Genomic DNA, 27616 nt, shown 5'->3' with positions numbered 1-27616 from the left:
CAGCTTACTTTTGTATGCCAGGGAAACTGGCCGAGGTTTTTGTCTGGGGGCCTATAGCTGGGAGTGACCGTCTGGCTCCTGAAAAGCTACGATAGGCAGGATGGTGACCAAACGCATGGTGGCACCAGTGCCAAGTTGGGCTGATTTGATAGTACCAAGTGGCTCCTGCAATCTGCCATCAAAAAGTTGGCAGGCGAGTTTTGTTTTCCAGGGAAAAGCGCCGTTGTTTGTGTTTGGGGGCCTGTGGCTGGGAGTGGCCGGCTGGCTGCTTAGAATCCACGATACGCAGGATGGTTCCCAGACCAGAGGTGGCACCAGTGCCAAGTCGGGCTGGTTTGATACTACCAAGTGCGTCCTGCAATCTGCCATCCAGAAGCGGGGCAGCTTACTTTTGTATGCCAGGGAAACTGGCCGAGGTTTTTGTCTGGGGGCCTATAGCTGGGAGTGACCGTCTGGCTCCTGAAAAGCTACGATAGGCAGGATGGTGACCAAACGCATGGTGGCACCAGTGCCAAGTTGGGCTGATTTGATAGTACCAAGTGGCTCCTGCAATCTGCCATCAAAAAGTTGGCAGGCGAGTTTTGTTTTCCAGGGAAAAGCGCCGTTGTTTGTGTTTGGGGGCCTGTGGCTGGGAGTGGCCGGCTGGCTGCTTAGAATCCACGATACGCAGGATGGTTCCCAGACCAGAGGTGGCACCAGTGCCAAGTCGGGCTGGTTTGATACTACCAAGTGCGTCCTGCAATCTGCCATCCAGAAGCGGGGCAGCTTACTTTTGTTTGCCAGGGAAACGGGCCGAGGTTTGTGTCTGGGGGCCTATGGCTGGGAGTGACCGGCTGGCTCCTGAAAAGCTACGATAGGCAGGATGGTGACCAGACCCATGGTGGCACCAGTGCCAAGTTGGGCTGGTTTGATAGTACCAAGTGGCTCCTGCAATCTGCCATCAAAATGTTGGCAGGCGAGTTTTGTTTTCCAGGGAAAAGCGCCGTTGTTTGTGTTTGGGGGCCTGTGGCTAGGAGTGGACGGATGGCTCCTTAGAATCCACGATACGCAGGATGGTTCCCAGACCAGAGGTGGCACCAGTGCCAAGTCGGGCTAGTTTGATGGTGCAAAGTGGTTCCTGCAATCTGCCATCCAGAAGCGGGGCAGCTTACTTTTGTTTGCCAGGGAAACGGGCCGAGGTTTGTGTCTGGGGGCCTAAGGCTGGGAGTGACCGGCTGGCTCCTGAAAAGCTACGATAGGCAGGATGGTGACCAGACCCATGGTGGCACCAGTGCCAAGTTGGGCTGATTTGATAGTACCAAGTGGCTCCTGCAATCTGCCATCAAAAAGTTGGCAGGCGAGTTTTGTTTTCCAGGGAAAAGCGCCGTTGTTTGTGTTTGGGGGCCTGTGGCTGGGAGTGGCCGGCTGGCTCCTTAGAATCCACGATACGCAGGATGGTTCCCAGACCAGAGGTGGCACCAGTGCCAAGTTGGGCTGGTTTGATAGTACCAAGTGCGTCCTGCAATCTACCATCCAGAAGCGGGGCAGCTTACTTTTGTTTGCCAGGGAAACGGGCCGAGGTTTGTGTCTCAGGGCCTATGGCTGGGAGTGACCGGCTGGCTCCTGAAAAGCTACGATAGGCAGGATGGTGACCAGACCCATGGTGGCACCAGTGCCAAGTTGGGCTGGTTTGATAGTACCAAGAGGCTCCTGCAATCTGCCATCAAAAAGTTGGCAGGCGAGTTTGTTATCCAGGGAAAAGCGCCGTTGTTTGTGTTTGGGGGCCTCTGGCTGGGAGTGGCCGGCTGGCTCCTTAGAATCCATGATACGCAGGATGGTTCCCAGACCAGAGGTGGCACCAGTGCCAAGTCGGGCTGGTTTGATGGTGAAAAGTGGCTCCTGCAATCTGCCATCCAGAAGCGGGATAACTTACTTTTGTTTGCCAGGGAAACGGGCCGAGGTTTGTGTCTCAGGGCCTATGGCTGGGAGTGACCGGCTGGCTCCTGAAAAGCTACGATAGGCAGGATGGTGACCAGACCCATGGTGGCACCAGTGCCAAGTTGGGCTGGTTTGATAGTACCAAGTGGCTCCTGCAATCTGCCATCAAAAAGTTGGCAGGCGAGTTTTGTTTTCCAGGGAAAAGCGCCGTTGTTTTTGTCTGGGGGCCTGTGGCTGGAGTGGCCGGCTGGCTCCTTACAATGAACGATACGCAGGATGGTTCCCAGAGCTGAGGTGGCACCAGTGCCAAGTCGGGCTAGTTTGATGGTGCAAAGTGGCTCCTGCAATCTGCCATCCAGAAGCGGGGTAGCTTACTTTTGTTTGCCAGGGAAACGGGCCGAGGTTTTTCTCTGGGGGCCTATGGCAGGGAGGGACCGGCTGGCTCCTGAAAAGCTACGATAGGCAGGATGGTGACCAGACCCATGGTGGCACCAGTGTCAAGTTGGGCTGGTTTGATAGTACCAAGTGGCTCCGGCAATCTGCCATCAAAATTTGGCAGGCGAGGTTTGTTTTCCAGGGAAAAGCGCCGTTGTTTTTGTTTGGGGGCCTGTGGGTGGGAGTGGCCAGATGGCTAATTAGAATCCACGATACGCAGCATGGTTCCCAGACCTGAGGTGGCACCAGTGCCAAGTCGGGCTGGTTTGATACTATCAAGTGCATCCTGCAATCTGCCATCCAGAAGCGGGGTAGCTTACTTTTGTTTGCCAGGGAAACGGGCCGAGGTTTTTGTCTGGGGGCCTATGGCTGGGAGTGACCGGCTGGCTCCTGAAAAGCTACGATAGGCAGGATGGTGACCAGACCCATGGTGGCACCAGTGCCAAGTTGGGCTGGTTTGATAGTACCAAGTGGCTCCTGCAATCTGCCATCAAAAAATTGGCAGGCGAGTTTTGTTTTCCAGGGAAAAGCGCCGTTGTTTGTGTTTGGGGGCCTGTGGGTGGGAGTGGCCGGCTGGCTCCTTAGAATCCACGATACGCAGGATGGTTCCCAGACCAGAGGTGGCACCAGTGCCAAGTCGGGCTAGTTTGATGGTGCAAAGTGGCTCCTGCAATCTGCCATCCAGAAGCGGGGCAGCTTACTTTTGTTTGCCAGGGAAACGGGCCGAGTATTGTTTCTGGGGGCCTATGGCTGCGAGTGACCGGCTGGCTCCTGAAAAGCTACGATAGGCAGGATGGTGACCAGACCCATGGTGGCACCAGTGCCAAGTTGGGCTGATTTGATAGTACCAAGTGGCTCCTGCAATCTGCCATCAAAAAGTTGGCAGGCGAGTTTTGTTTTCCAGGGAAAAGCGCCGTTGTTTGTGTTTGGGGGCCTGTGGCTGGGAGTGGACGGATGGCTCCTTAGAACCACGATACGCAGGATGGTTCCCAGACCAGAGGTGGCACCAGTGCCAAGTCGGGCTGGTTTCATAGTACCAAGTGGTTCCTGCAATCTGCCATCCAGAAGCGGGGCAGCTTACTTTTGTATGCCAGGGAAACGGGCCGAGGTTTTTGTCTGGGGGCCTATAGCTGGGAGTGACCGTCTGGCTCCTGAAAAGCTACGATAGGCAGGATGGTGACCAAACGCATGGTGGCACCAGTGCCAAGTTGGGCTGATTTGATAGTACCAAGTGGCTCCTGCAATCTGCCATCAAAAAGTTGGCAGGCGAGTTTTGTTTTCCAGGGAAAAGCGCCGTTGTTTGTGTTTGGGGGCCTGTGGCTGGGAGTGGCCAGCTGGCTGCTTAGAATCCACGATACGCAGGATGGTTCCCAGACCAGAGGTGGCACCAGTGCCAAGTCGGGCTGGTTTGATACTACCAAGTGCGTCCTGCAATCTGCCATCCAGAAGCGGGGCAGCTTACTTTTGTTTGCCAGGGAAACGGGCCGAGGTTTGTGTCTGGGGGCCTATGGCTGGGAGTGACCGGCTGGCTCCTGAAAAGCTACGATAGGCAGGATGGTGACCAGACCCATGGTGGCACCAGTGCCAAGTTGGGCTGGTTTGATAGTACCAAGTGGCTCCTGCAATCTGCCATCAAAAAGTTGGCAGGCGAGTTTTGTTTTCCAGGGAAAAGCGCCGTTGTTTGTGTTTGGGGGCCTGTGGCTGGGAGTGGACGGATGGCTCCTTAGAATCCACGATACGCAGGATGGTTCCCAGACCAGAGGTGGCACCAGTGCCAAGTCGGGCTAGTTTGATGGTGCAAAGTGGTTCCTGCAATCTGCCATCCAGAAGCGGGGCAGCTTACTTTTGTTTGCCAGGGAAACGGGCCGAGGTTTGTGTCTGGGGGCCTATGGCTGGGAGTGACCGGCTGGCTCCTGAAAAGCTACGATAGGCAGGATGGTGACCAGACCCATGGTGGCACCAGTGCCAAGTTGGGCTGATTTGATAGTACCAAGTGGCTCCTGCAATCTGCCATCAAAAAATTGGCAGGCGAGTTTTGTTTTCCAGGGAAAAGCGCCGTTGTTTTTGTTTGGGGGCCTGTGGCTGGGAGTGGACGGATGGCTCCTTAGAACCACGATACGCAGGATGGTTCCCACACCAGAGGTGGCACCAGTGCCAAGTTGGGCTGGTTTGATAGTACCAAGTGCGTCCTGCAATCTACCATCCAGAAGCGGGGCAGCTTACTTTTGTTTGCCAAGGAAACGGGCCGAGGTTTGTGTCTCAGGGCCTATGGCTGGGAGTGACCGGCTGGCTCCTGAAAAGCTACGATAGGCAGGATGGTGACCAGACCCATGGTGGCACCAGTGCCAAGTTGGGCTGGTTTGATAGTACCAAGTGGCTCCTGCAATCTGCCATCAAAAAGTTGGCAGGCGAGTTTGTTATCCAGGGAAAAGCGCCGTTGTTTGTGTTTGGGGGCCTCTGGCAGGGAGTGGCCGGCTGGCTCCTTAGAATCCATGATACGCAGGATGGTTCCCAGACCAGAGGTGGCACCAGTGCCAAGTCGGGCTGGTTTGATGGTGAAAAGTGGCTCCTGCAATCTGCCATCCAGTAGCGGGATAACTTACTTTTGTTTGCCAGGGAAACGGGCCGAGGTTTGTGTCTGGGGGCCTATGGCTGGGAGTGACCGGCTGGCTCCTGAAAAGCTACGATAGGCAGGATGGTGACCAGACCCATGGTGGCACCAGTGCCAAGTTGGGCTGGTTTGATAGTACCAAGTGGCTCCTGCAATCTGCCATCAAAAAGTTGGCAGGCGAGTTTTGTTTTCCAGGGAAAAGCGCCGTTGTTTGTGTCTGGGGGCCTGTGGCTGGAGTGGCCGGCTGGCTCCTTACAATGAACGATACGCAGGATGGTTCCCAGAGCTGAGGTGGCACGAGTGCCAAGTCGGGCTAGTTTGATGGTGCAAAGTGGCTCCTGCAATCTGCCATCCAGAAGCGGGGTAGCTTACTTTTGTTTGCCAGGGAAACGGGCCGAGGTTTGTGTCTGGGGGCCTATGGCAGGGAGGGACCGGCTGGCTCCTGAAAAGCTACGATAGGCAGGATGGTGACCAGACCCATGGTGGCACCAGTGCCAAGTTGGGCTGATTTGATAGTAGCAAGTGGCTCCTGCAATCTGCCATCAAAATGTTGGCAGGCGAGTTTTGTTTTCCAGGGAAAAGCGCCGTTGTTTGTGTTTGGTGGCCTGTGGCTGGGAGTGACCGGCTGGCTCCTTAGAATCCACGATACGCAGGATGGTTCCCAGACCCAAGGTGGCACCAGTGCCAAGTCGGGCTGGTTTGATAGTACCAAGTGGTTCCTGCAATCTGCCATCCAGAAGCGGGGCAGCTTACTTTTGTTTGCCAGGGAAACGGGCCGAGGTTTTTCTCTGGGGGCCTATGGCTTGGAGTGACCGGCTAGGTCCTGAAAAGCTACGATAGGCAGGATGGTGACCAGATCCATGGTGGCACCAGTGCCAAGTTGGGCTGGTTTGATAGTACCAAGTGGCTCCTGCAATCTGCCATCAAAAAGTTGGCAGGCGAGTTTTGTTTTCCAGGGAAAAGCGCTGTGGTTTGTGTTTGGGGGCCTGTGGCTGGGAGTGGCCGGCTGGCTCCTTACAATGAACGATACGCAGGATGGTTCCCAGAGCTGAGGTGGCACCAGTGCCAAGTCGGGCTAGTTTGATGGTGCAAAGTGGCTCCTGCAATCTGCCATCCAGAAGCGGGGTAGCTTACTTTTGTTTGCCAGGGAAACGGGCCGAGGTTTTTCTCTGGGGGCCTATGGCAGGGAGGGACCGGCTGGCTCCTGAAAAGCTACGATAGGCAGGATGGTGACCAGACCCATGGTGGCACCAGTGTCAAGTTGGGCTGGTTTGATAGTACCAAGTGGCTCCGGCAATCTGCCATCAAAATTTGGCAGGCGAGGTTTGTTTTCCAGGGAAAAGCGCCGTTGTTTTTGTTTGGGGGCCTGTGGGTGGGAGTGGCCAGATGGCTAATTAGAATCCACGATACGCAGCATGGTTCCCAGACCTGAGGTGGCACCAGTGCCAAGTCGGGCTGGTTTGATACTATCAAGTGCGTCCTGCAATCTGCCATCCAGAAGCGGGGTAGCTTACTTTTGTTTGCCAGGGAAACGGGCCGAGGTTTGTGTCTGGGGGCCTATGGCTGGGAGTGACCGGCTGGCTCCTGAAAAGCTACGATAGGCAGGATGGTGACCAGACCCATGGTGGCACCAGTGCCAAGTTGGGCTGGTTTGATAGTACCAAGTGGCTCCTGCAATCTGCCATCAAAAAATTGGCAGGCGAGTTTTGTTTTCCAGGGAAAAGCGCCGTTGTTTGTGTTTGGGGGCCTGTGGGTGGGAGTGGCCGGCTGGCTCCTTAGAATCCACGATACGCAGGATGGTTCCCAGACCAGAGGTGGCACCAGTGCCAAGTCGGGCTAGTTTGATGGTGCAAAGTGGCTCCTGCAATCTGCCATCCAGAAGCGGGGCAGCTTACTTTTGTTTGCCAGGGAAACGGGCCGAGTATTGTTTCTGGGGGCCTATGGCTGCGAGTGACCGGCTGGCTCCTGAAAAGCTACGATAGGCAGGATGGTGACCAGACCCATGGTGGCACCAGTGCCAAGTTGGGCTGATTTGATAGTACCAAGTGGCTCCTGCAATCTGCCATCAAAAAGTTGGCAGGCGAGTTTTGTTTTCCAGGGAAAAGCGCCGTTGTTTGTGTTTGGGGGCCTGTGGCTGGGAGTGGACGGATGGCTCCTTAGAACCACGATACGCAGGATGGTTCCCAGACCAGAGGTGGCACCAGTGCCAAGTCGGGCTGGTTTCATAGTACCAAGTGGTTCCTGCAATCTGCCATCCAGAAGCGGGGCAGCTTACTTTTGTATGCCAGGGAAACGGGCCGAGGTTTTTGTCTGGGGGCCTATAGCTGGGAGTGACCGTCTGGCTCCTGAAAAGCTACGATAGGCAGGATGGTGACCAAACGCATGGTGGCACCAGTGCCAAGTTGGGCTGATTTGATAGTACCAAGTGGCTCCTGCAATCTGCCATCAAAAAGTTGGCAGGCGAGTTTTGTTTTCCAGGGAAAAGCGCCGTTGTTTGTGTTTGGGGGCCTGTGGCTGGGAGTGGCCAGCTGGCTGCTTAGAATCCACGATACGCAGGATGGTTCCCAGACCAGAGGTGGCACCAGTGCCAAGTCGGGCTGGTTTGATACTACCAAGTGCGTCCTGCAATCTGCCATCCAGAAGCGGGGCAGCTTACTTTTGTTTGCCAGGGAAACGGGCCGAGGTTTGTGTCTGGGGGCCTATGGCTGGGAGTGACCGGCTGGCTCCTGAAAAGCTACGATAGGCAGGATGGTGACCAGACCCATGGTGGCACCAGTGCCAAGTTGGGCTGGTTTGATAGTACCAAGTGGCTCCTGCAATCTGCCATCAAAAAGTTGGCAGGCGAGTTTTGTTTTCCAGGGAAAAGCGCCGTTGTTTGTGTTTGGGGGCCTGTGGCTGGGAGGGGACGGATGGCTCCTTAGAATCCACGATACGCAGGATGGTTCCCAGACCAGAGGTGGCACCAGTGCCAAGTCGGGCTAGTTTGATGGTGCAAAGTGGTTCCTGCAATCTGCCATCCAGAAGCGGGGCAGCTTACTTTTGTTTGCCAGGGAAACGGGCCGAGGTTTGTGTCTGGGGGCCTATGGCTGGGAGTGACCGGCTGGCTCCTGAAAAGCTACGATAGGCAGGATGGTGACCAGACCCATGGTGGCACCAGTGCCAAGTTGGGCTGATTTGATAGTACCAAGTGGCTCCTGCAATCTGCCATCAAAAAGTTGGCAGGCGAGTTTTGTTTTCCAGGGAAAAGCGCCGTTGTTTGTGTCTGGGGGCCTGTGGCTGGGAGTGGCCGGCTGGCTCCTTAGAATCCACGATACGCAGGATGGTTCCCAGACCAGAGGTGGCACCAGTGCCAAGTCGGGCTGGTTTGATGGTGAAAAGTGGCTCCTGCAATCTGCCATCCAGAAGCGGGATAACTTACTTTTGTTTGCCAGGGAAACGGGCCAAGGTTTTTGTCTGGGGGCCTATGGCTGGGAGTGACCGGCTGGCTCCTGAAAAGCTACGATAGGCAGGATGGTGACCAGACCCATGGTGGCACCAGTGTCAAGTTGGGCTGGTTTGATAGTACCAAGTGGCTCCGGCAATCTGCCATCAAAATTTGGCAGGCGAGGTTTGTTTTCCAGGGAAAAGCGCCGTTGTTTTTGTTTGGGGGCCTGTGGGTGGGAGTGGCCAGATGGCTAATTAGAATCCACGATACGCAGCATGGTTCCCAGACCTGAGGTGGCACCAGTGCCAAGTCGGGCTGGTTTCATACTATCAAGTGCGTCCTGCAATCTGCCATCCAGAAGCGGGGTAGCTTACTTTTGTTTGCCAGGGAAACGGGCCGAGGTTTGTGTCTGGGGGCCTATGGCTGGGAGTGACCGGCTGGCTCCTGAAAAGCTACGATAGGCAGGATGGTGACCAGACCCATGGTGGCATCAGTGCCAAGTTGGGCTGGTTTGATAGTACCAAGTGGCTCCTGCAATCTGCCATCAAAAAATTGGCAGGCGAGTTTTGTTTTCCAGGGAAAAGCGCCGTTGTTTGTGTTTGGGGGCCTGTGGCTGGGAGTGGCCGGCTGGCTGCTTAGAATCCACGATACGCAGCATGGTTCCCAGACCTGAGGTGGCACCAGTGCCAAGTCGGGCTGGTTTGATACTACAAAGTGCGTCCTGCAATCTGCCATCCAGAAGCGGGGCAGCTTACTTTTGTTTGCCAGGGAAACGGGCCGAGGTTTGTGTCTGGGGGCCTATGGCTGGGAGTGACCGGCTGGCTCCTGAAAAGCTACGATAGGCAGGATGGTGACCAGACCCATGGTGGCACCAGTGCCAAGTTGGGCTGGTTTGATAGTACCAAGTGGCTCCTGCAATCTGCCATCAAAAAGTTGGCAGGCGAGTTTTGTTTTCCAGGGAAAAGCGCCGTTGTTTGTGTTTGGGGGCCTGTGGCTGGGAGTGGACGGATGGCTCCTTAGAATCCACGATACGCAGGATGGTTCCCAGACCAGAGGTGGCACCAGTGCCAAGTCGGGCTAGTTTGATGGTGCAAAGTGGTTCCTGCAATCTGCCATCCAGAAGCGGGGCAGCTTACTTTTGTTTGCCAGGGAAACGGGCCGAGGTTTGTGTCTGGGGGCCTATGGCTGGGAGTGACCGGCTGGCTCCTGAAAAGCTACGATAGGCAGGATGGTGACCAGACCCATGGTGGCACCAGTGCCAAGTTGGGCTGGTTTGATAGTACCAAGTGGCTCCTGCAATCTGCCATCAAAAAGTTGGCAGGCGAGTTTGTTATCCAGGGAAAAGCGCCGTTGTTTGTGTTTGGGGGCCTCTGGCTGGGAGTGGCCGGCTGGCTCCTTAGAATCCATGATACGCAGGATGGTTCCCAGACCAGAGGTGGCACCAGTGCCAAGTCGGGCTGGTTTGATGGTGAAAAGTGGCTCCTGCAATCTGCCATCCAGAAGCGGGATAACTTACTTTTGTTTGCCAGGGAAACGGGCCGAGGTTTTTGTCTGGGGGCCTATGGCTGGGAGTGACCGGCTGGCTCCTGAAAAGCTACGATAGGCAGGATGGTGACCAGACCCATGGTGGCACCAGTGCCAAGTTGGGCTGGTTTGATAGTACCAAGTGGCTCCTGCAATCTGCCATCAAAAAGTTGGCAGGCGAGTTTTGTTTTCCAGGGAAAAGCGCCGTTGTTTTTGTCTGGGGGCCTGTGGCTGGAGTGGCCGGCTGGCTCCTTACAATGAACGATACGCAGGATGGTTCCCAGACCTGAGGTGGCACCAGTGCCAAGTCGGGCTAGTTTGATGGTGCAAAGTGGCTCCTGCAATCTGCCATCCAGAAGCGGGGTAGCTTACTTTTGTTTGCCAGGGAAACGGGCCGAGGTTTGTGTCTGGGGGCCTATGGCTGGGAGTGACCGGCTGGCTCCTGAAAAGCTACGATAGGCAGGATGGTGACCAGACCCATGGTGGCATCAGTGCCAAGTTGGGCTGGTTTGATAGTACCAAGTGGCTCCTGCAATCTGCCATCAAAAAATTGGCAGGCGAGTTTTGTTTTCCAGGGAAAAGCGCCGTTGTTTGTGTTTGGGGGCCTGTGGGTGGGAGTGACCGGCTGGCTCCTTAGAATCCACGATACGCAGGATGGTTCCCAGACCAGAGGTGGCACCAGTGCCAAGTCGGGCTGGTTTGATGGTGAAAAGTGGCTCCTGCAATCTGCCATCCAGAAGCGGGATAACTTACTTTTGTTTGCCAGGGAAACGGGCCAAGGTTTTTGTCTGGGGGCCTATGGCTGGGAGTGACCGGCTGGCTCCTGAAAAGCTACGATAGGCAGGATGGTGACCAGACCCATGGTGGCACCAGTGTCAAGTTGGGCTGGTTTGATAGTACCAAGTGGCTCCGGCAATCTGCCATCAAAATTTGGCAGGCGAGGTTTGTTTTCCAGGGAAAAGCGCCGTTGTTTTTGTTTGGGGGCCTGTGGGTGGGAGTGGCCAGATGGCTAATTAGAATCCACGATACGCAGCATGGTTCCCAGACCTGAGGTGGCACCAGTGCCAAGTCGGGCTGGTTTGATACTATCAAGTGCGTCCTGCAATCTGCCATCCAGAAGCGGGGTAGCTTACTTTTGTTTGCCAGGGAAACGGGCCGAGGTTTGTGTCTGGGGGCCTATGGCTGGGAGTGACCGGCTGGCTCCTGAAAAGCTACGATAGGCAGGATGGTGACCAGACCCATGGTGGCACCAGTGCCAAGTTGGGCTGGTTTGATAGTACCAAGTGGCTCCTGCAATCTGCCATCAAAAAATTGGCAGGCGAGTTTTGTTTTCCAGGGAAAAGCGCCGTTGTTTGTGTTTGGGGGCCTGTGGCTGGGAGTGGCCGGCTGGATCCTTAGAATCCACGATACGCAGGAAGGTTCCCAGACCAGAGGTGGCACCAGTGCCAAGTCGGGCTAGTTTGATGGTGCAAAGTGGTTCCTGCAATCTGCCATCCAGAAGCGGGGCAGCTTACTTTTGTTTGCCAGGGAAACGGGCCGAGTATTGTTTCTGGGGGCCTATGGCTGGGAGTGACCGGCTGGCTCCTGAAAAGCTACGATAGGCAGGATGGTGACCAGACCCATGGTGGCACCAGTGCCAAGTTGGGCTGATTTGATAGTACCAAGTGGCTCCTGCAATCTGCCATCAAAAAGTTGGCAGGCGAGTTTTGTTTTCCAGGGAAAAGCGCCGTTGTTTTTGTTTGGGGGCCTGTGGCTGGGAGTGGACGGATGGCTCCTTAGAACCACGATACGCAGGATGGTTCCCAGACCAGAGGTGGCACCAGTGCCAAGTCGGGCTGGTTTCATAGTACCAAGTGGTTCCTGCAATCTGCCATCCAGAAGCGGGGCAGCTTACTTTTGTATGCCAGGGAAACGGGCCGAGGTTTTTCTCTGGGGGCCTATAGCTGGGAGTGACCGTCTGGCTCCTGAAAAGCTACGATAGGCAGGATGGTGACCAAACGCATGGTGGCACCAGTGCCAAGTTGGGCTGATTTGATAGTAGCAAGTGGCTCCTGCAATCTGCCATCAAAATGTTGGCAGGCGAGTTTTGTTTTCCAGGGAAAAGCGCCGTTGTTTGTGTTTGGGGGCCTGTGGCTGGGAGTGGCCGGCTGGCTGCTTAGAATCCACGATACGCAGGATGGTTCCCAGACCAGAGGTGGCACCAGTGCCAAGTCGGGCTGGTTTGATACTACCAAGTGGTTCCTGCAATCTGCCATCCAGAAGCGGGGCAGCTTACTTTTGTTTGCCAGGGAAACGGGCCGAGGTTTGTGTCTGGGGGCCTATGGCTGGGAGTGACCGGCTGGCTCCTGAAAAGCTACGATAGGCAGGATGGTGACCAGACCCATGGTGGCACCAGTGCCAAGTTGGGCTGATTTGATAGTACCAAGTGGCTCCTGCAATCTGCCATCAAAAAGTTGGCAGGCGAGTTTTGTTTTCCAGGGAAAAGCGCCGTTGTTTGTGTTTGGGGGCCTGTGGCTGGGAGTGGCCGGCTGGCTCCTTAGAATCCACGATACGCAGGATGGTTCCCAGACCAGAGGTGGCACCAGTGCCAAGTTGGGCTGGTTTGATGGTGCAAAGTGGTTCCTGCAATCTGCCATCCAGAAGCGGGGCAGCTTACTTTTGTTTGCCAGGGAAACGGGCCGAGGTTTGTGTCTGGGGGCCTATGGCTGGGAGTGACCGGCTGGCTCCTGAAAAGCTACGATAGGCAGGATGGTGACCAGACCCATGGTGGCACCAGTGCCAAGTTGGGCTGGTTTGATAGTACCAAGTGGCTCCTGCAATCTGCCATCAAAAAGTTGGCAGGCGAGTTTGTTATCCAGGGAAAAGCGCCGTTGTTTGTGTTTGGGGGCCTCTGGCTGGGAGTGGCCGGCTGGCTCCTTAGAATCCATGATACGCAGGATGGTTCCCAGACCAGAGGTGGCACCAGTGCCAAGTCGGGCTGGTTTGATGGTGAAAAGTGGCTCCTGCAATCTGCCATCCAGAAGCGGGATAACTTACTTTTGTTTGCCAGGGAAACGGGCCGAGGTTTTTGTCTGGGGGCCTATGGCTGGGAGTGACCGGCTGGCTCCTGAAAAGCTACGATAGGCAGGATGGTGACCAGACCCATGGTGGCACCAGTGCCAAGTTGGGCTGGTTTGATAGTACCAAGTGGCTCCTGCAATCTGCCATCAAAATGTTGGCAGGCGAGTTTTGTTTTCCAGGGAAAAGCGCCGTTGTTTGTGTCTGGGGGCCTGTGGCTGGAGTGGCCGGCTGGCTCCTTACAATGAACGATACGCAGGATGGTTCCCAGAGCTGAGGTGGCACCAGTGCCAAGTCGGGCTAGTTTGATGGTGCAAAGTGGCTCCTGCAATCTGCCATCCAGAAGCGGGGTAGCTTACTTTTGTTTGCCAGGGAAACGGGCCGAGGTTTTTCTCTGGGGGCCTATGGCAGGGAGGGACCGGCTGGCTCCTGAAAAGCTACGATAGGCAGGATGGTGACCAGACCCATGGTGGCACCAGTGTCAAGTTGGGCTGGTTTGATAGTACCAAGTGGCTCCGGCAATCTGCCATCAAAATTTGGCAGGCGAGGTTTGTTTTCCAGGGAAAAGCGCCGTTGTTTTTGTTTGGGGGCCTGTGGGTGGGAGTGGCCAGATGGCTAATTAGAATCCACGATACGCAGGATGGTTCCCAGACCTGAGGTGGCACCAGTGCCAAGTCGGGCTAGTTTGATGGTGCAAAGTGGCTCCTGCAATCTGCCATCCAGAAGCGGGGCAGCTTGCTTTTGTTTGCCAGGGAAACGGGCCGAGTATTGTTTCTGGGGGCCTATGGCTGCGAGTGACCGGCTGGCTCCTGAAAAGCTACGATAGGCAGGATGGTGACCAGACCCATGGTGGCACCAGTGCCAAGTTGGGCTGATTTGATAGTACCAAGTGGCTCCTGCAATCTGCCATCAAAAAGTTGGCAGGCGAGTTTTGTTTTCCAGGGAAAAGCGCCGTTGTTTGTGTTTGGGGGCCTGTGGCTGGGAGTGGACGGATGGCTCCTTAGAACCACGATACGCAGGATGGTTCCCAGACCAGAGGTGGCACCAGTGCCAAGTCGGGCTGGTTTCATAGTACCAAGTGGTTCCTGCAATCTGCCATCCAGAAGCGGGGCAGCTTACTTTTGTATGCCAGTCAAACGGGCCGAGGTTTTTGTCTGGGGGCCTATAGCTGGGAGTGACCGTCTGGCTCCTGAAAAGCTACGATAGGCAGGATGGTGACCAAACGCATGGTGGCACCAGTGCCAAGTTGGGCTGATTTGATAGTACCAAGTGGCTCCTGCAATCTGCCATCAAAAAGTTGGCAGGCGAGTTTTGTTTTCCAGGGAAAAGCGCCGTTGTTTGTGTTTGGGGGCCTGTGGCTGGGAGTGGCCGGCTGGCTGCTTAGAATCCACGATACGCAGGATGGTTCCCAGACCAGAGGTGGCACCAGTGCCAAGTCGGGCTGGTTTGATACTACCAAGTGCGTCCTGCAATCTGCCATCCAGAAGCGGGGCAGCTTACTTTTGTTTGCCAGGGAAACGGGCCGAGGTTTGTGTCTGGGGGCCTATGGCTGGGAGTGACCGGCTGGCTCCTGAAAAGCTACGATAGGCAGGATGGTGACCAGACCCATGGTGGCACCAGTCCCAAGTTGGGCTGGTTTGATAGTACCAAGTGGCTCCTGCAATCTGCCATCAAAAAGTTGGCAGGCGAGTTTGTTATCCAGGGAAAAGCGCCGTTGTTTGTGTTTGGGGGCCTCTGGCTGGGAGTGGCCGGCTGGCTCCTTAGAATCCATGATACGCAGGATGGTTCCCAGACCAGAGGTGGCACCAGTGCCAAGTCGGGCTGGTTTGATGGTGAAAAGTGGCTCCTGCAATCTGCCATCCAGAAGCGGGATAACTTACTTTTGTTTGCCAGGGAAACGGGCCGAGGTTTTTGTCTGGGGGCCTATGGCTGGGAGTGACCGGCTGGCTCCTGAAAAGCTACGATAGGCAGGATGGTGACCAGACCCATGGTGGCACCAGTGCCAAGTTGGGCTGGTTTGATAGTACCAAGTGGCTCCTGCAATCTGCCATCAAAAAGTTGGCAGGCGAGTTTTGTTTTCCAGGGAAAAGCGCCGTTGTTTGTGTCTGGGGGCCTGTGGCTGGAGTGGCCGGCTGGCTCCTTACAATGAACGATACGCAGGATGGTTCCCAGAGCTGAGGTGGCACCAGTGCCAAGTCGGGCTAGTTTGATGGTGCAAAGTGGCTCCTGCAATCTGCCATCCAGAAGCGGGGTAGCTTACTTTTGTTTGCCAGGGAAACGGGCCGAGGTTTTTCTCTGGGGGCCTATGGCAGGGAGGGACCGGCTGGCTCCTGAAAAGCTACGATAGGCAGGATGGTGACCAGACCCATGGTGGCACCAGTGCCAAGTTGGGCTGATTTGATAGTAGCAAGTGGCTCCTGCAATCTGCCATCAAAATGTTGGCAGGCGAGTTTTGTTTTCCAGGGAAAAGCGCCGTTGTTTGTGTTTGGTGGCCTGTGGCTGGGAGTGACCGGCTGGCTCCTTAGAATCCACGATACGCAGGATGGTTCCCAGACCCAAGGTGGCACCAGTGCCAAGTTGGGCTGGTTTGATAGTACCAAGTGGTTCCTGCAATCTGCCATCCAGAAGCGGGGCAGCTTACTTTTGTTTGCCAGGGAAACGGGCCGAGGTTTGTGTCTGGGGGCCTATGGCTGGGAGTGACCGGCTGGCTCCTGAAAAGCTACGATAGGCAGGATGGTGACCAGACCCATGGTGGCACCAGTGCCAAGTTGGGCTGGTTTGATAGTACCAAGTGGCTCCTGCAATCTGCCATCAAAAAGTTGGCAGGCGAGTTTTGTTTTCCAGGGAAAAGCGCCGTTGTTTGTGTTTGGGGGCCTGTGGCTAGGAGTGGACGGATGGCTCCTTAGAATCCACGATACGCAGGATGGTTCCCAGACCAGAGGTGGCACCAGTGCCAAGTCGGGCTAGTTTGATGGTGCAAAGTGGTTCCTGCAATCTGCCATCCAGAAGCGGGGCAGCTTACTTTTGTTTGCCAGGGAAACGGGCCGAGGTTTGTGTCTGGGGGCCTATGGCTGGGAGTGACCGGCTGGCTCCTGAAAAGCTACGATAGGCAGGATGGTGACCAGACCCATGGTGGCACCAGTGCCAAGTTGGGCTGATTTGATAGTACCAAGTGGCTCCTGCAATCTGCCATCAAAAAGTTGGCAGGCGAGTTTTGTTTTCCAGGGAAAAGCGCCGTTGTTTGTGTTTGGGGGCCTGTGGCTGGGAGTGGCCGGCTGGCTCCTTAGAATCCACGATACGCAGGATGGTTCCCAGACCAGAGGTGGCACCAGTGCCAAGTTGGGCTGGTTTGATAGTACCAAGTGCGTCCTGCAATCTGCCATCCAGAAGCGGGGCAGCTTACTTTTGTTTGCCAGGGAAACGGGCCGAGGTTTGTGTCTGGGGGCCTATGGCTGGGAGTGACCGGCTGGCTCCTGAAAAGCTACGATAGGCAGGATGGTGACCAGACCCATGGTGGCACCAGTGCCAAGTTGGGCTGGTTTGATAGTACCAAGTGGCTCCTGCAATCTGCCATCAAAAAGTTGGCAGGCGAGTTTGTTATCCAGGGAAAAGCGCCGTTGTTTGTGTTTGGGGGCCTCTGGCTGGGAGTGGCCGGCTGGCTCCTTAGAATCCATGATACGCAGGATGGTTCCCAGACCAGAGGTGGCACCAGTGCCAAGTCGGGCTGGTTTGATGGTGAAAAGTGGCTCCTGCAATCTGCCATCCAGAAGCGGGATAACTTACTTTTGTTTGCCAGGGAAACGGGCCGAGGTTTTTGTCTGGGGGCCTATGGCTGGGAGTGACCGGCTGGCTCCTGAAAAGCTACGATAGGCAGGATGGTGACCAGACCCATGGTGGCACCAGTGCCAAGTTGGGCTGGTTTGATAGTACCAAGTGGCTCCTGCAATCTGCCATCAAAAAGTTGGCAGGCGAGTTTTGTTTTCCAGGGAAAAGCGCCGTTGTTTGTGTCTGGGGGCCTGTGGCTGGAGTGGCCGGCTGGCTCCTTACAATGAACGATACGCAGGATGGTTCCCAGAGCTGAGGTGGCACCAGTGCCAAGTCGGGCTAGTTTGATGGTGCAAAGTGGCTCCTGCAATCTGCCATCCAGAAGCGGGGTAGCTTACTTTTGTTTGCCAGGGAAACGGGCCGAGGTTTTTCTCTGGGGGCCTATGGCAGGGAGGGACCGGCTGGCTCCTGAAAAGCTACGATAGGCAGGATGGTGACCAGACCCATGGTGGCACCAGTGCCAAGTTGGGCTGATTTGATAGTAGCAAGTGGCTCCTGCAATCTGCCATCAAAATGTTGGCAGGCGAGTTTTGTTTTCCAGGGAAAAGCGCCGTTGTTTGTGTTTGGTGGCCTGTGGCTGGGAGTGACCGGCTGGCTCCTTAGAATCCACGATACGCAGGATGGTTCCCAGACCCAAGGTGGCACCAGTGCCAAGTTGGGCTGGTTTGATAGTACCAAGTGGTTCCTGCAATCTGCCATCCAGAAGCGGGGCAGCTTACTTTTGTATGCCAGGGAAACAGGCCGAGGTTTTTCTCTGGGGGCCTATGGCTTGGAGTGACCGGCTAGGTCCTGAAAAGCTACGATAGGCAGGATGGTGACCAGATCCATGTTGGCACCAGTGCCAAGTTGGGCTGGTTTGATAGTACCAAGTGGCTCCTGCAATCTGCCATCAAAAAGTTGGCAGGCGAGTTTTGTTTTCCAGGGAAAAGCGCTGTGGTTTGTGTTTGGGGGCCTGTGGCTGGGAGTGGCCGGCTGGCTCCTTAGAATCCACGATACGCAGGATGGTTCCCAGACCAGAGGTGGCACCAGTGCCAAGTCGGGCTGGTTTGATGGTGAAAAGTGGCTCCTGCAATCTGCCATCCAGAAGCGGGATAACTTACTTTTGTTTGCCAGGGAAACGGGCCAAGGTTTTTGTCTGGGGGCCTATGGCTGGGAGTGACCGGCTGGCTCCTGAAAAGCTACGATAGGCAGGATGGTGACCAGACCCATGGTGGCACCAGTGTCAAGTTGGGCTGGTTTGATAGTACCAAGTGGCTCCGGCAATCTGCCATCAAAATTTGGCAGGCGAGGTTTGTTTTCCAGGGAAAAGCGCCGTTGTTTTTGTTTGGGGGCCTGTGGGTGGGAGTGGCCAGATGGCTAATTAGAATCCACGATACGCAGGATGGTTCCCAGACCTGAGGTGGCACCAGTGCCAAGTCGGGCTGGTTTGATACTATCAAGTGCGTCCTGCAATCTGCCATCCAGAAGCGGGGTAGCTTACTTTTGTTTGCCAGGGAAACGGGCCGAGGTTTGTGTCTGGGGGCCTATGGCTGGGAGTGACCGGCTGGCTCCTGAAAAGCTACGATAGGCAGGATGGTGACCAGACCCATGGTGGCACCAGTGCCAAGTTGGGCTGGTTTGATAGTACCAAGTGGCTCCTGCAATCTGCCATCAAAAAATTGGCAGGCGAGTTTTGTTTTCCAGGGAAAAGCGCCGTTGTTTGTGTTTGGGGGCCTGTGGGTGGGAGTGGCCGGCTGGCTCCTTAGAATCCACGATACGCAGGATGGTTCCCAGACCAGAGGTGGCACCAGTGCCAAGTCGGGCTGGTTTGATGGTGAAAAGTGGCTCCTGCAATCTGCCATCCAGAAGCGGGATAACTTACTTTTGTTTGCCAGGGAAACGGGCCAAGGTTTTTGTCTGGGGGCCTATGGCTGGGAGTGACCGGCTGGCTCCTGAAAAGCTACGATAGGCAGGATGGTGACCAGACCCATGGTGGCACCAGTGTCAAGTTGGGCTGGTTTGATAGTACCAAGTGGCTCCGGCAATCTGCCATCAAAATTTGGCAGGCGAGGTTTGTTTTCCAGGGAAAAGCGCCGTTGTTTGTGTTTGGGGGCCTGTGGGTGGGAGTGGCCAGATGGCTAATTAGAATCCACGATACGCAGCATGGTTCCCAGACCTGAGGTGGCACCAGTGCCAAGTCGGGCTGGTTTGATACTATCAAGTGCGTCCTGCAATCTGCCATCCAGAAGCGGGGTAGCTTACTTTTGTTTGCCAGGGAAACGGGCCGAGGTTTGTGTCTGGGGGCCTATGGCTGGGAGTGACCGGCTGGCTCCTGAAAAGCTACGATAGGCAGGATGGTGACCAGACCCATGGTGGCACCAGTGCCAAGTTGGGCTGGTTTGATAGTACCAAGTGGCTCCTGCAATCTGCCATCAAAAAATTGGCAGGCGAGTTTTGTTTTCCAGGGAAAAGCGCCGTTGTTTGTGTTTGGGGGCCTGTGGGTGGGAGTGGCCGGCTGGCTCCTTAGAATCCACGATACGCAGGATGGTTCCCAGACCAGAGGTGGCACCAGTGCCAAGTCGGGCTAGTTTGATGGTGCAAAGTGGCTCCTGCAATCTGCCATCCAGAAGCGGGGCAGCTTACTTTTGTTTGCCAGGGAAACGGGCCGAGTATTGTTTCTGGGGGCCTATGGCTGGGAGTGACCGGCTGGCTCCTGAAAAGCTACGATAGGCAGGATGGTGACCAGACCCATGGTGGCACCAGTGCCAAGTTGGGCTGATTTGATAGTACCAAGTGGCTCCTGCAATCTGCCATCAAAAAGTTGGCAGGCGAGTTTTGTTTTCCAGGGAAAAGCGCCGTTGTTTTTGTTTGGGGGCCTGTGGCTGGGAGTGGACGGATGGCTCCTTAGAACCACGATACGCAGGATGGTTCCCAGACCAGAGGTGGCACCAGTGCCAAGTCGGGCTGGTTTCATAGTACCAAGTGGTTCCTGCAATCTGCCATCCAGAAGCGGGGCAGCTTACTTTTGTATGCCAGGGAAACGGGCCGAGGTTTTTCTCTGGGGGCCTATAGCTGGGAGTGACCGTCTGGCTCCTGAAAAGCTACGATAGGCAGGATGGTGACCAAACGCATGGTGGCACCAGTGCCAAGTTGGGCTGATTTGATAGTACCAAGTGGCTCCTGCAATCTGCCATCAAAATGTTGGCAGGCGAGTTTTGTTTTCCAGGGAAAAGCGCCGTTGTTTGTGTTTGGGGGCCTGTGGCTGGGAGTGGCCGGCTGGCTGCTTAGAATCCACGATACGCAGGATGGTTCCCAGACCAGAGGTGGCACCAGTGCCAAGTCGGGCTGGTTTGATACTACCAAGTGCGTCCTGCAATCTGCCATCCAGAAGCGGGGCAGCTTACTTTTGTTTGCCAGGGAAACGGGCCGAGGTTTGTGTCTGGGGGCCTATGGCTGGGAGTGACCGGCTGGCTCCTGAAAAGCTACGATAGGCAGGATGGTGACCAGACCCATGGTGGCACCAGTGCCAAGTTGGGCTGGTTTGATAGTACCAAGTGGCTCCTGCAATCTGCCATCAAAAAGTTGGCAGGCGAGTTTTGTTTTCCAGGGAAAAGCGCCGTTGTTTGTGTTTGGGGGCCTGTGGCTGGGAGTGGACGGATGGCTCCTTAGAATCCACGATACGCAGGATGGTTCCCAGACCAGAGGTGGCACCAGTGCCAAGTCGGGCTAGTTTGATGGTGCAAAGTGGTTCCTGCAATCTGCCATCCAGAAGCGGGGCAGCTTACTTTTGTTTGCCAGGGAAACGGGCCGAGGTTTGTGTCTGGGGGCCTATGGCTGGGAGTGACCGGCTGGCTCCTGAAAAGCTACGATAGGCAGGATGGTGACCAGACCCATGGTGGCACCAGTGCCAAGTTGGGCTGATTTGATAGTACCAAGTGGCTCCTGCAATCTGCCATCAAAAAGTTGGCAGGCGAGTTTTGTTTTCCAGGGAAAAGCGCCGTTGTTTGTGTTTGGGGGCCTGTGGCTGGGAGTGGCCGGCTGGCTCCTTAGAATCCACGATACGCAGGATGGTTCCCAGACCAGAGGTGGCACCAGTGCCAAGTTGGGCTGGTTTGATAGTACCAAGTGCGTCCTGCAATCTACCATCCAGAAGCGGGGCAGCTTACTTTTGTTTGCCAGGGAAACGGGCCGAGGTTTGTGTCTGGGGGCCTATGGCTGGGAGTGACCGGCTGGCTCCTGAAAAGCTACGATAGGCAGGATGGTGACCAGACCCATGGTGGCACCAGTGCCAAGTTGGGCTGGTTTGATAGTACCAAGTGGCTCCTGCAATCTGCCATCAAAAAGTTGGCAGGCGAGTTTGTTATCCAGGGAAAAGCGCCGTTGTTTGTGTTTGGGGGCCTGTGGCTGGGAGTGGCCGGCTGGCTCCTTAGAATCCATGATACGCAGGATGGTTCCCAGACCAGAGGTTGCACCAGTGCCAAGTCGGGCTGGTTTGATGGTGAAAAGTGGCTCCTGCAATCTCCCATCCAGAAGCGGGATAACTTACTTTTGTTTGCCAGGGAAACGGGCCGAGGTTTTTGTCTGGGGGCCTATGGCTGGGAGTGACCGGCTGGCTCCTGAAAAGCTACGATAGGCAGGATGGTGACCAGACCCATGGTAGCACCAGTGCCAAGTTGGGCTGGTTTGATAGTACCAAGTGGCTCCTGCAATCTGCCATCAAAAAGTTGGCAGGCGAGTTTTGTTTTCCAGGGAAAAGTGCCGTTGTTTGTGTTTGGGGGCCTGTGGGTGGGAGTGACCGGCTGGCTCCTTAGAATCCACGATACGCAGGATGGTTCCCAGACCAGAGGTGGCACCAGTGCCAAGTCGGGCTAGTTTGATGGTGCAAAGTGGCTCCTGCAATCTGCCATCCAGAAGCGGGGTAGCTTACTTTTGTTTGCCAGGGAAACGGGCCGAGGTTTGTGTCTGGGGGCCTATGGCTGCGAGTGACCGGCTGGCTCTTGAAAAGCTACGATAGGCAGGATGGTGACCAGACCCATGGTGGCACCAGTGCCAAGTTGGGCTGATTTGATAGTAGCAAGTGGCTCCTGCAATCTGCCATCAAAAAGTTGGCAGGCGAGTTTTGTTTTCCAGGGAAAAGCGCCGTTGTTTGTGTCTGGGGGCCTGTGGCTGGAATGGCCGGCTGGCTCCTTACAATGAACGATACGCAGGATGGTTCCCAGAGCTGAGGTGGCACCAGTGCCAAGTCGGGCTAGTTTGATGGTGCAAAGTGGCTCCTGCAATCTGCCATCCAGAAGCGGTGCAGTTGAGTTTTGTTTGCCAGAGAAAAGGGCCGTGGGTTGTGTTTGGGGGCATATGGCTGGGAGTGGCCGGCTGTCTCATTAAAAAGATCGATACGCAGGATGGTTCCCAGACCCAAGGTGGCACCAGTGCCAAGTCGGGCTGTTTTTATAGTACCAAGTGCGTCCTGCAATTTGCCATCCAGAAGAGGGGCAGTGGAGTTTTGTTTGCCAGAGAATAGCGCCGTTGTTTGTGTTTGGGGGCTTGTGGCTGGGAGTGGCCGACTGGCGCCTTAGAATCTGTGTTACGCAGCATGGTTCCCAGACCCAAGGTGGCACCAGTGCCAAGTTGGGCTGGTTTGATAGTACCAAGTGGCTCCTGCAATCTGCCATCCAGAAGCGGGGCAGCTTACTTTTGTTTGCCAGGGAAACGGGCCGAGGTTTGTGACTGGGGACCTATGGCTGGGAGTGACCGGCTGGCTCCTGAAAAGCTACGATAGGCAGGATGGTGACCAGACCCATGGTGGCACCAGTGCCAAGTTGGGCTGGTTTGATAGTACCAAGTGGCTCCTGCAATCTGCCATCAAAAAGTTGTCAGGCGAGTTTTGTTTTCCAGGGAAAAGCGCCGTTGTTTGTATTTGGGGGCCTGTGGCTGGGAGTGGCCGGCTGGCTCCTTTGAACCCACAATACGCAGGATGGTTCCCAGACCCAAGGTGGCACCAGTGCCAAGTCGGGCTGGTTTGATACTACCAAGTGCGTCCTGCAATCTGCCATCCAGAAGCGGGGCAGCTTAATTTTGTTTGCCAGGGAAACGGGCCGTGGGTTTTGTTTGGGGGCCTATGGCTGAGAGTGGCCGGCTGGCTCCTGAAAATCCACGCTAGGCAGCATGGTTCCCAGATGCAAGGTGGCACCAGTGCCAAGTCGGGCTGGTTTGATGGTGCAAAGTGGCTCCTGCAATCTGCCATCCAGAAGCGGGGCAGCTGATTTTTGTTTGCCAGAGAAAAATTCCCTGGATTTTTTTTTGGGGGCATATTGCTGGGAGTGGCCGGCTGGCTCCTTAAAATGCTCGATACGCATGATGGTTCCCAGGTCCAAGGTGTCACCACTACCAAGTCGGCCTGCGGTTTTAGTATCAAGTTCATCCTGCAATTTGCCATCCAGAAGAGGGGCAGTTGAGTTTTGTTTGCCAGAGAAACGGGCCGAGGTTTCTGTTTAGGGACATATGGCTGAGAGTGGCCGGCTGGCCCCTGAATATCCACGATACACAGCATGGTTCCCAGATCCAAGGTGGCACCAGTGCCAAGTTGGGCTGGTTTGATAGTACCAAGTGTCTCCTGCAATCTGCCATCCAGAAGCGGGGCAGCTTACTTTTGTTTGCCAGAGAAATAGGCCTAGGTTTTTGTCTGGGGGCCTGTGGCTAGGAGTGGCCGGCTGGCTCCTAAGAATCCACGATACGCAGGATGTTTCCCAGACCCAAGGTGGCACCAGTGCCAAGTCGGGCTGGTTTGATAGTACCAAGTGGCTCCTGCAAACTCCATCAAAAAGTTGGCAGGCGTGTTTTGTTTTCCAGGGAACAGCGCCGTTGATTTTGTTTGGGGGCCTGTGGCTGGGAGTGGCCGGCTGGCTCCTTAGAATCCACGATACGCAGGATGGTTCCCAGACCAGAGGTGGCACCAGTGCCAAGTCGGGCTGGTTTGATTACACCAAGTGGCTCCTGCAATCTGCCATCCAGAAGTGAGGCAGCTAAGTTTTGTTTGCCAGAAAAAAGGGCCGTGGTTTTTGTTGGGGGCCTGTGGCTGGGAGTGGCCGGCTGGCTCCTTAGAATCCACCATACGCAGGATGGTTCCCAGACCCAAGGTGGCACCAGTGCCAAGTCGGGCTGGTTTGATAGTACCAAGTGGCTCCTGCAATCTGCCATCCAGAAGCGGTGCAGTTGAGTTTTGTTTGCCAGAGAAAAGGGCCGTGGGTTGTGTTTGGGGGCATATGGCTGGGAGTGGCCGGCTGTCTCATTAAAAAGATCGATACGCAGGATGGTTCCCAGACCCAAGGTGGCACCAGTGCCAAGTCGGGCTGTTTTTATAGTACCAAGTGCGTCCTGCAATTTGCCATCCAGAAGAGGGGCAGTGGAGTTTTGTTTGCCAGAGAATAGCGCCGTTGTTTGTGTTTGGGGGCTTGTGGCTGGGAGTGGCCGACTGGCGCCTTAGAATCTGTGTTACGCAGCATGGTTCCCAGACCAGAGGTGGCACCAGTGCCAAGTTGGGCTGGTTTGATAGTACCAAGTGGCTCCTGCAATCTGCCATCCAGAAGCGGGGCAGCTTACTTTTGTTTGCCAGGGAAACGGGCCGAGGTTTGTGACTGGGGACCTATGGCTGGGAGTGACCGGCTGGCTCCTGAAAAGCTACGATAGGCAGGATGGTGACCAGACCCATGGTGGCACCAGTGCCAAGTTGGGCTGGTTTGATAGTACCAAGTGGCTCCTGCAATCTGCCATCAAAAAGTTGGCAGGCGAGTTTTGTTTTCCAGGGAAAAGCGCCGTTGTTTGTATTTGGGGGCCTGTGGCTGGGAGTGGCCGGCTGGCTCCTTTGAACCCACAATACGCAGGATGGTTCCCAGACCCAAGGTGGCACCAGTGCCAAGTCGGGCTGGTTTGATACTACCAAGTGCGTCCTGCAATCTGCCATCCAGAAGCGGGGCAGCTTAATTTTGTTTGCCAGGGAAACGGGCCGTGGGTTTTGTTTGGGGGCCTATGGCTGAGAGTGGCCGGCTGGCTCCTGAAAATCCACGCTAGGCAGCGTGGTTCCCAGATCCAAGGTGGCACCAGTGCCAAGTCGGGCTGGTTTGATGGTGCAAAGTGGCTCCTGCAATCTGCCATCCAGAAGCGGGGCAGCTGATTTTTGTTTGCCAGAGAAAAATTCCGTGGATTGTTTTTGGGGGCATATTGCTGGGAGTGGCCGGCTGGCTCCTTAAAATGCTCGATACGCATGATGGTTCCCAGGTCCAAGGTGTCACCACTACCAAGTCGGCCTGCGGTTTTAGTATCAAGTTCATCCTGCAATTTGCCATCCAGAAGAGGGGCAGTTGAGTTTTGTTTGCCAGAGAAACGGGCCGAGGTTTCTGTTTGGGGACATATGGCTGAGAGTGGCCGGCTGGCCCCTGAATATCCACGATACACAGCATGGTTCCCAGATCCAAGGTGGCACCAGTGCCAAGTTGGGCTGGTTTGATAGTACCAAGTGTCTCCTGCAATCTGCCATCCAGAAGCGGGGCAGCTTACTTTTGTTTGCCAGAGAAATAGGCCTAGGTTTTTGTTTGGGGGCCTGTGGCTAGGAGTGGCCGGCTGGCTCCTAAGAATCCACGATACGCAGGATGTTTCCCAGACCCAAGGTGGCACCAGTGCCAAGTCGGGCTGGTTTGATAGTACCAAGTGGCTCCTGCAAACTCCATCAAAAAGTTGGCAGGCGTGTTTTGTTTTCCAGGGAACAGCGCCGTTGATTTTGTTTGGGGGCCTGTGGCTGGGAGTGGCCGGCTGGCTCCTTAGAATCCACGATACGCAGGATGGTTCCCAGACCCAAGGTGGCACCAGTGCCAAGTCGGGCTGGTTTGATTACACCAAGTGGCTCCTGCAATCTGCCATCCAGAAGTGAGGCAGCTAAGTTTTGTTTGCCAGAAAAAAGGGCCGTGGTTTTTGTTGGGGGCCTGTGGCTGGGAGTGGCCGGCTGGCTCCTTAGAATCCACCATATGCAGGATGGTTCCCAGACCCAAGGTGGCACCAGTGCCAAGTCGGGCTGGTTTGATAGTCCCAAGTGGCTCCTGCAAACTGCCATCCAGAAGCGGGGCAGCTGAGTTTTGTTTGCCAGGGAAATGGGCCTTTGTTTGTGTTTGGGGGCCTGTGGCTGGGAGTGTTCGGCTGGTTCCTGAATATGTACGATACGCAGGATTGTTCCCAGACCCAAGGTGGCACCAGTGCCAAGTCAGGCTGGTTTGATGGTGCAAAGTGGCTCCTGCAATCTGCCATCCAGACGCGGGGCAGCGGATTTTTGTTTCCATGAGAAATGATCCGTGGTTTGTTTTTGGGGGTATATGGCTGGGCCTGGCCGGCTGGCTCCTTAAAAAGCTCGATATGCAGGATGGTTCCCTGACACAAGGTGGCACCAGTGCCACGTCGGGCGGTTTTCGTAGTACAAAGTGCGTCCTAAAATTTGCCATCCAGAAGAGGGGCAGTTGAGTTTTGTTTGCCAGAGAAAAGGTCCGTGGTTTTTTTTGGGGGCATATGGCTGAGAGTGGCTGGCTGGCCCCTGAAAATCCACGATAGGCAGGATGGTTCCCAGATCCAAGGTGGCACCAGTGCCAAGTCGGGCTGATTTGATAGTACTAAGTAGCTCCTGCAATCTGCCATCCAGAAGCGGGGCAGCTTACTTTTGTTTGCCAGGGAAACGGGCCGAGGTTTGTGTTTGGGGGCCTATGGCTGAGAGTGACCGGCTGGCTCCTGAAAAGCTACAATAGGCAGGATGGTGACCAGACCCATGGTGGCACCAGTGCCAAGTTGGGCTGGTTTGATAGTACGAAGTGGTTCCTGCTATCTGCCATCCAGAAGCAGGGCAGCTGAGTTTTGTTTGCCAGAGAAAAGGGCCTTGGTTTGTGTTTGGGGGCATATGGCTGGGTGTGGCCAGCTGGCTCCTTAAAATGCACGATATGCAACATGGCTCCCAGACCCAAGGTGGCACCAGTGCCAAGTTGGGCTGGTTTGATAGTACCAAGTGGCTCCTGCAATCTTCCATGATCACGTGGAGAAATACTTTCTGGTTTCAGCCTCATGCTCTTTCTTCTCTCCCTCAACTTCTCTATCACCTCTCATCTGGTTCACATGCGCTGTCTTCAAGGTCCACAGGCTACTTTTCACAGAATCTTCTGGCCTGATGAAGTAAGAATGATGAATAGAACAGAGCTGGGATCTATTTTCCAGTTTGGATAAAATGCATTCTGCACACAAATCCAAGGAGAACGGGCTGCCCCGATGCCCAGAAAATCTTTCACTCCTGCTAGTGTTCTACGTCAACCGCAACTTAGTCTGAAAGAAAAGCTTTTTCTCTGAGAGCATCTGAGAGGTTTGCATGAAGCACTGATATCTGACATATGCAATTTTGAATAGGAGAGGAAAAAGAAAATGGCAAGGAGTTTTTAATTTTAGTGGTTTCAATTTTAATTTCCGTGCACTTTTTCAAAACTTGTCAGCTCAAATGCCCATCAACATCTTTTAGTCATCTGTAAGTCAGTATTCATATAAAATGTGCTTCAAATCCAAAGAATTTCAAATTTGCACTCCAAGCTTCTATGCCTAGATTTATGATTTCCTACACATATTAGATGAAAGGAAGGCCTTTTTTACTGTGGGAGTGCTGGAACACTGGAACAGGTTGCCCAGAGAAGTTGTGGGTGTCCCATCCCTGAAAGTATTCAAGGTCACCTTGGACGGGGCTTGGAGCAGCAACAAAGGAGAAGCTTGATGGTAGAGAAACAAAGTCGGACTATAGAAGAAACTCGGATTGAAGTATAGGATCAAGTTTTCTC

The sequence above is a fragment of the Melospiza melodia genome, chromosome 2, assembly GCF_035770615.1.
Source record: "Melospiza melodia melodia isolate bMelMel2 chromosome 2, bMelMel2.pri, whole genome shotgun sequence".
NCBI lineage: Eukaryota > Metazoa > Chordata > Aves > Passeriformes > Passerellidae > Melospiza > Melospiza melodia.
The sequence above is the reverse complement of the archived record's forward strand: the minus strand, read 5'-3'. Positions refer to the sequence as shown.